Here is an 8,878-nt window from a genome sequence, read left to right on the forward strand (position 1 = left end):
TCTGACCTGCCCCTTGGAAAGCAATGTTAGTGTTCTGGCCTGCTCCTTGGCACCACCCTGCGTCCTGATGTAAAAGCCTCATTTTAAGAAAAAAACCCTCCTCTCTCTCTCTCTCTCTCTCTCTCTCTCTCTCTCCTGCTTTTCCTCCCATGAGAGGTGTACCCTCGACCCCTCTCTCTCTCCTCTCTCTTCTCTCCCTCTTTCCTATCTTCTCTTGGTCTCTCTATTTTATATATATAATATATATATATTATATATATAATAAACCATTTCTGCACAGATACAGTGTCTGTGTCGTGGATGACTGTCTGCTGCTGCCATCCCTCTGCCGTGCTCACATGGCGTGGGTGTAAGGATTCGGTCCTTAATTACGTCATCAGCCTTCGACGGCGGCCCAGCCTAAAAAGTGGGTGGGCCCTCTGTGCACCCCTCTCTTTCCTTTTTGCTCCTTCCTTCCGTCTGTCCTCTCTCTCTCTCTTTCCCTCTCTCTCTCTCTCTCTCTCTCTCCTCCCCTCTCCCAATAAAGCTCTAAAAAGGTAACCATAGCTGTGGCCGCCACCAGCAGTACTGGGTGCAAGTAGAGGACATCATGGTATGGGATGTATCCTATGTAGCCCTCAGCTGCACCTTCCGAGACATGGCTGTGATTCTTCCAATCAGCACTCTCCTCCGCCGGCATGGCCACTGCCCACAGCGCCAGCCACGAGGAGCAGCGCCACAGCGTAATCAACATTGGTGCCATGACTCGGATAAACCACCGAGCACCAAGGACCTGATATGACCGCTGCTGCCTCCCGCCTCCTCCCCCATCCAGTGAGATCATGAGACCGTGAGTGCGTCCCTCACCACCTCCGCTGGACCCCCACACAGCTGCAGTCAACACAGTGAGTCTGCCGTTCTCACAGCTGTAGTCTGAGCTATATCCTTTGCGACAGACACCCCGGGGGTTGTCCTCGGGCTGTACTGGCAATGGCAGGCACACTTTCGCTCCTGACAAGGAGGTCAATGGTGTCTAGGGTTCAACGGTGGACCAACTGCAGTACAGTCAAGCCCTCACTGTCCCTTGACGAAGAGGAATGGTGACTTGAGCTAATTCATGGATCTCTCCACTCTTTGGGGATGCCCAAGATTGTAGTCTGATCCAGTTTGTTATTTTAATTTTTTATTTTTCTCTTGGCTACAGCTATGAGACAAAGGGGCGGATACGATACATTTACCACCTACATTGGCAGATGGGGCGGGCACAGTGTAAACCTGGCCGCATAACAGCGTAAACCTGGCTATATAACAGCGTCGTGGGAACTTCTGCCATCGAACAGGCAAATAAGATTTACTTTATCTCCAAGCTTTCTGCTAAAGCTCTGAACCCTTCTCCTTCCCCACTTGTGCGTCTGCTGCATGCAACCTTCTCTGTCTGACTTCCACTGGCAGTGGACGGGCTCAAATGGGCGGGCTTGGGCAGCTTCTACTGACTCTAGCCCTAACTCACCTTAACTCCACCCACTCATTCTCAAACTGCCTTGAGAGACACAGACGGGTCTGGAAGCGGCTAAGATCCATACAAGTAAGTTTACAGTAGTCAGGATGGCTCTTAAGCCAAAATCAGCTTATAGCCTCAGACAAGTCTTCAAAAGGATCGGTTTATAGTCTGCCTACTGGCAGATCTTCCAAAAGCTGTCCTTAAGCCACCAATCATCAGGGGAAAAAATTCAGGACATGGAGAAAAATCCATCTCTTGTTCCCCTGTCCTCCCCGACTAAAACTTAAGCATCTGTTGAGCAAGGATCCTGACCCCACAGGCAAAAGAGTCATCTGTGGCATTTAAGGTATGCCAGGGAAGAGATAAAAGCCCGAAAACAAAATTGCCAAGTGCTGGCACTCACTGACTCCCAAAAGCTATTGCGTCCCTGTTTTAAGTGAGGAAAAGGCCACTGGCTAGCAAATGCCCTGCCAGGCCATCAACAGCCTTGTTAAAAGTGCTGCCTAGAAAGACAACCAGTCAGCTGACTGCCCCCAGGCACCAAGATGCATGGGTACATCAAGCTAAGACCTCCAGCAGACCTAGGCTTGGCTACAGACATGGCAGGGAACCCAGAAAGCAGCAGGGAAGCGATCCGTTTCTTTCCTTCTGGACACCAGAGCCACTGACTCAGTCCTGGGAGTTTTGGGATGCCACCTCTCCTTTATTGTCGGGTACAGAGGACAGCCTTACCACCTCACCAGATTTAATTGCACTTTCAGAGTTACTTAATGAAAAAAGATTTCCACCTAAAATAAGAGCTTATTGCTTCACTCCGGATCCACTGCCTGTGTTTCTCACGTGCATACAGACAGGGCCCTATCTTTGCCTTGTCCCTAATTCCAAAAAATAAATTCTCATGCACCACAAGCTTTTCTCTTCCCAGTTCCCTGTTCTAACTCACTGTTCAGCTAATGGTACAGGACCACCACGTAGTTGGAGTCCAGAGATCATCAAATAAGAAACTGTAACAGCTAAAAGGTATCCCCCAGACCCAAAAGCAATGGATCATGGAGTTCTCAAGCTCAGTTGATACATCTGTAGCTCAGGGATCATCTAGGAAGAGAGAGCTTAAAATTATTATAGCCAGAATGCCAGGAAGTCTGCTGTGAAACAGTCTCCCCTAGAAATGGCTGCGTAAGGGTGGTGGTAGCCCACGCCTTAATCTCTGCACTCGGGAGGCAGAGCCAGGCGGATCTCTGTGAGTTTGAGGCCAGCCTGGGCTACAGAGTGAGTTCCAGGAAAGGCACAAAGCTACACAGATCAACCCTGTCTCGAAATACCAAAAAAAAGAGAAATGATTGCATAAATCAGACCTGAACAATATCAATATCAATAGATATGCTAACACAAAATGGGAAAAGTCTCATGGGATCCTTCCCACACCTGGGCAAGAAACTACAGACAACTGATGACTGCTGAGAGAGGGAGCGTTAACCTTTCCCAGAAACGAGCCTCCTCATTTGTCAGTCAACAGAATGAAAACGAGCCTCCTCATTTGTCAGTAACAGGACGATGAGCCCTGAAACTATATACACATAAACAACAAAAGTGGACTCAGCAGGTGGCATTTACATATTTGTGCATAGATATGCATACATTGTATATATGTAACAATAATGATCAGGAAAAAGAGTCTATCAATTTGAGGGGAGGCATGGAAAGAACTGGAGGGAGGAGACAGGAGGGGCTGGAGAAAGAAAAGGGAAGAGGGAAAGTGGTGTTTAAAACTTTATTTATTTTATGCATAAGTGTTTTGTCTGTGTGCGTGCGTGGTGCCCACTGAGAAGAAGACACCAGATCTGGAACTGGAGTTATGGATAGTTGTGAGCTACCCTGTGGGTGCTGAGAATCAAACCCATTATTCTCTAGAAGAGCAGTCAATGCTCCTAATGATTGAGCCATCCCTCCAGCCCAGATTTTTTTTTTTAATCAGTAAATCAACATTTCTCCAAATGCCAATTTTCTACCTTTCCCAGGAAATCTAGGCACAGAAATGTTGTATCATCTGCCTGGGGCCTTTTAAAACAAACAAACAAACAACTCATTTTCCTTTAATTATTAAAAAGTTATTGTGGGGCTGGAGAGATGGTTCAGTGGCTAAGAGTACTTATAGTTCTTGCAGACGACCCAGATTTGATTCCCAGCACCCACATGGCAGTTGACAACTGTCCATAACTCCACTTCCAGGGAATCCATTGCCCTCTTCTGACCTCCTTGGACACTAAGCACATGGTATGAGCAAAATTTCCATATTCATAAAATTTTTTTTAATCTTTAAAAAGAAAAAGTTGTTTTGATTTAGAATTTCAATTTTATCTTACCTTTATTCATTATTCTGAGTAGAAATTTTTCCTTTCAAGTGATAAAAGAAATATAAGTCATAACCTGTAGCGCACTCCTTTCATACCAGCATTTGGGCAGAGGCAGGTGGATGTGATATTGGTGAAATTATTTAGGCCACTCCACGTAGTTAAAAGGAGATTTATTTAATGGCGTAACTTACAAATTAAGGGATAGGTAGGTCGCGGGGTCTGGGGAAGGTGTATCACAGTCCAGCGGTGTTCTCTGGAGCTCTCCTCTGTCTACCTCCACCATCCAGCGTCCTGGAACCAAGAGCGTTCGCCGATCCGGATCTCGGGTCCCCAGGCGCCTCCCTTGACCCCGCCTTGTAGGCGTGACAGTTGCCGAAGTCTCAATGGGGGTTGGAACTTCCAGAACAAAGCTGGAATGGCTACCCACTACATCTCCCCCTTTTTGTCTAAATAAGAAAGTTCTAACCTAATACAAGACTATATACAAAGGAATGGTTATCAAATATTGTCCAGGAATAATGAGGGATAATGACCTAGATAAGATGGAACTACAACCAATGCAAACAATATCAAGCAAGAAACACATATTAAAATCCAGAGAAGTATAGAGCATAGATAAATGGCATGTTACAAAGATCATTCCAAAAGGTGTCCTACCCTAAAGAACCTGAACCTAATACTTAATATGTTCTATCTACTAAGTTGTAACTATAACTGCTAGTCTTCAATCCCATCAAAGACCTGAGAAGGAATATAATGGTACCTGAGAAATGGTAGATGGATGCAAGCAACTTTCGGGAATCTTGCGAGAGTAGACCGAGACAGCTGGCAGCCTGGACAATCACCTAATGTTTCTCAGCATTGTTGGTGCATTCAAATTGGCTACAGGCCTAAAGTATCTGACAGACCATTTTCAGAAGCAGGAGTTCTGAAAGACCATCTTACCCTGTCTTGGCAGAGTACAGTGGTCGCTTTCCTTGTGTCCCGCTTGTCCAGAAAGGATAGCATTGCATTTGTACTGTCAGCTGTCGAGGCAAGGGCAGTTCTTTGCCCAGTAGGCCATTTTGTGCCAAGAAGACAAACTTCCAAATGGAAATGTCTAGAAGCCCAACATTCTCTCGGGATCAAATTGGTGCAGCCAGGAGCAATTGTGTCTCGCATCAACAGAATTCTAAGTTATTTAAATGCCATATTCTCTAGGTCTATGAAGTGTTTGAAGATTACCTGTCCATCTGACCTATGTATCTGTAAATCTGTGTAACCTGACTAACGTAACTATAGAGATGACAAGCATAGGTGACTATAAATCTACAAGTCTTATCTACTGAAATAACCTAAGGACTAAGGCTTCACGTAAACAAGGTAGACAGTCTATAAGCAAGTGTATGGTAAAGAACGATGACTTCAAAGTTGTGACAATACACAAGATGTTATAACAGAGGTAGGAGTGTATAGTGTGATATACAATATGACAATAATCTTAAATATATATCAATATTTATAACAGAGGTAGGAGTATGTAGTGGGATATGCAATATGACAATAATCTTAAATATATCCTTCTCCATTTCTCAGGTAGTAATATATCCTTCTGAGGTCTTTGATGTGGTTAAAGACTAGATACTTACAATTTTCCTTAGTTATAATAAAAGATAAGTTAGATATAAAACCTTAAACTTACAAATATAAGATAGATAGGATCTCTTCTTTAATATTGTAACTGTAATTCTTGCTTGATAATTGTTTTGTTATATGTAATTTTACTATGTTAAAGTTAAAACCTTCCTTTTTAAGAAAAGAAAAGGGGAAGTGCTGTGGGATGGTCTGTATGTCAAGTATGTTGCTGATTGGTCAGTAAATAAATCACTGATTGGCCATTGGCTAGGCAGGAAGTATAGGCGGGACAAGGAAAAGAATTCTGGGAAGTGGAAGGCGGAGAGGGGGACACTGCCAGCCGCCATCAGGACAAGGAAGATGTAAAATACCGGTAAGCCACAAGCCATGTGGCAAAATAAAGATTAATAGAAATGGGCTAAATATAAGAGTAAGAGCTAGACAATAACAGGCCTGAGCTAATGGCCAAGCAGTTTAAATAATGTAAGAGTCTATATGTTTATTTTATAAATGGGCTCTGGGACTGGCGGGACTTGGTGGCGGGAGCTGGAGAGAAATTCTCCAGCAACAGATGTCTGTGAGTTCAAGGCCAGCCTGGTCTACAGAGCAAGTTCCAGGACAGCCAGACAATGCAGAAAAACCTTGTCTTAAAAAAATAAATAAATGAATAAAATAAAAAAATAAAAAGGGGGAAAAGGAAAAAAAAGAAATGTAAATCACTTATAATTGGCAAATGTTAGTTACTCTAATGAATTGAACATGGCACATCACGCATTTCATCCTTGGCAGCCCAAACTGTCAAAACATCTTTAAAGCAATACAGACGGTGGGTAAAGACAAAGAGTACAAGGAAAAATCGCTACAGTGAATAAACGGTTCAGCGAGTCTTTGGACGGAAGAGAATTACTGACTTGGCAGAGTGGATAAAATCACAGCTCAAATCATCTCTGAAGGAACAATAGCACCTAGAAACGAAACAGCCCTTGCAGTGAGAGAGTAAAAAACAACAGAGAAAGGAGAAACAGTCCTTGTCCTGCCCTCCACCCCCACGCCATCCACCCTGCTGCTCTCAGAGAGCCTGAATGAGGCCTGGACATCTTCCTGTCACACATCTCTACTTCCCTGCACCCTGCTCCCCTATGGCCCATTCTTCAGCAGGGAAACTGCATAACTCTATGTGGAGAAAATTGGCTCAGAAAGAGTTTCCAGTTGAGCAGCATCTGTGATGCCTGAGGGTTGAGGCTGACTAGCTCCGCAGTTCAGTCTCAAATTCTACTTCTTTCTCCACGGAGTCCAGTCCTTTTTTTTTTTGTTTTGCACACTGACACATGAAACAAATGAAAAGTAATGTCATGAGACATTTGACAAAAGCTTTAAATGAAAGCTAGAATTTAAAACAAATGGACAAAGAAGTTTATGAACAAAAAGAAAAGAAAACTACAATTAAAGAGATTATTACTTCCATGAAACAAAAAAAGCAACAAATACAAAGTTAAAAGTCAGAGACAAGTTCACAAAATACAATCAATTGTATTTTCATAGCAACACTTTTCTCAATAGACAAAAGACTCACGCCACCAAATATTCATCAGTAGTACATAGCTAGGAAAATAGAATATGGCAAATAAGTACGGTGTAATAGTAACCAGTCTTTAAAGGAATGAAATGCTCGTACATGTTACAACACAGATGAACCTCAGAGACACTATGCTAAGTGAAAGAAGACACAAGAGGACAGGAATTATACATTCTACCCATACAGCTACTTAAGAAGAATACTGAGCATTGGGGCTGGTGGAAGGGAGAAATGGAGAGTTATTAATGAGTACAGTTTCAATACAGGTAATGAAAAAATTCTGGAGCTGTATAGTGTGAATGGCTATATGACAATATGAATATACCCAATGCCCCTGCACTGTACTCTTAGGAGTGGTTGAAATCAGGGACTAGAAATGTAGCTCGGTGGTGGAGCATTGCCTGGTATTGCCCTGGTTTTGATCCCAGCACTGAAAAAAAAAAATGCTGACTAAAATGATAAATTTTATATCATGTATAATATACCACAGTAAATTTTTAGCTGCAATGTTTTTAATTAATAGATACATTAGAAGATAAAGTTGAAGAACCTCCAAGGATATTTTTCTCTTCTTTTTTCTTTCTTTTCTTTTCTTTCTTTCTTTTCTTTCTTTCTTTCTTTTTTTTTTTTTTTTTTTTTTTTGAGGCAGAGTTTCTCTGTGTAACAGTCCTGGCTATCCTGAAACTTGCTCTGTAGACCAGGCTGGCCTTGAACTCACAGAGATCCACCTACCTCTGCCTCCCTGAGTGCTGGGATTAAAGGTGTGTGCCACCGCTGCCCACAAATATTTTTCTTTAAAAGAACAAAAAGTTATATCATAATAAGTGGAAATATGGGTGTAGCGTAAAAAGGGCCAGTTAAAGAACACACACACACACACACACACACACACACACACACACACACACTCCCTGCTCTGAGACCAGAGCCAAGGAAACATACCCTGCCCTTAACCAACTCAGGAACTGAAATCCAACCAATCCCAGAGAATGAAAACCAACCAATCCGTGAGCACAAAATCCAACCAATCTTTGAACTTGTCCCAAGCTCAGGAACTGAGATTCTACCAATCCCAACCCTGAACATTTCCACCTTGGAAAGCTCTGCCCCTAAGAAACCCTATATAAGCCCTGTACTTGTTCAGTTTGGGGCTGCTCTTTCCGAACACCCTGGCAGAAGCAGTCTCTATCCTGAATTTCTCCCTCCCAATAAATCTCTTGAGTGAGATTTGTTGTAGTGACTTTCTTACACCAGAGCAGAGCAGAGCTGTAATGGCCTTGCCAGAGTGGAGCCAAGCAGAGCAGAAATACAACACTTTGGCTGGAGAAACTTTTTCCCTTCCTGGAACAGAATTGGTACACTCTGGAGAAGCTGAGCAGAGAGGAGCAGAGTGGAGCAGAGCTGTAACAATCTCACTGGGGAAATCCACCCCTGCTGGAGTAGAGTTGTTATACTTGCACTGGGGAAACCTTTCCTGGAGCAAGGACTGTAACAGTTTGCTGGAGAAACCCGCCTCCACCAAAACAGAACTGTAACACTTCTGTTGGGATACTTTTCCCTGCAGAGCTGTAGGTGTTCCTTGGCTTCCAACTGCCAGGATACCTTTTCCATCAGAGCTCTAACACTTACAATGGGGAGAAAATTTTTTAAATCAGTTTTTTGTTGTTGTTGGGGTTTTTGTTTTGTTTTGGTTTTGTTTGTTTGTTTGTTTTTGTTTTGTTTTGTTTTTTTGTTTTTTGTTTCAAAACAAGAATTTCTCTGCGTAGTTTTGGAGCCTGTCCTGGAACTCACTCTGTAGACCAGGCTGGCCTCAAACTCATAGAGATCTGCCTGCCTCTGCCTCCCAAGTGCTAG

This window comes from Peromyscus eremicus, chromosome 10, assembly GCF_949786415.1.
Source record: "Peromyscus eremicus chromosome 10, PerEre_H2_v1, whole genome shotgun sequence".
Lineage (NCBI taxonomy): Eukaryota > Metazoa > Chordata > Mammalia > Rodentia > Cricetidae > Peromyscus > Peromyscus eremicus.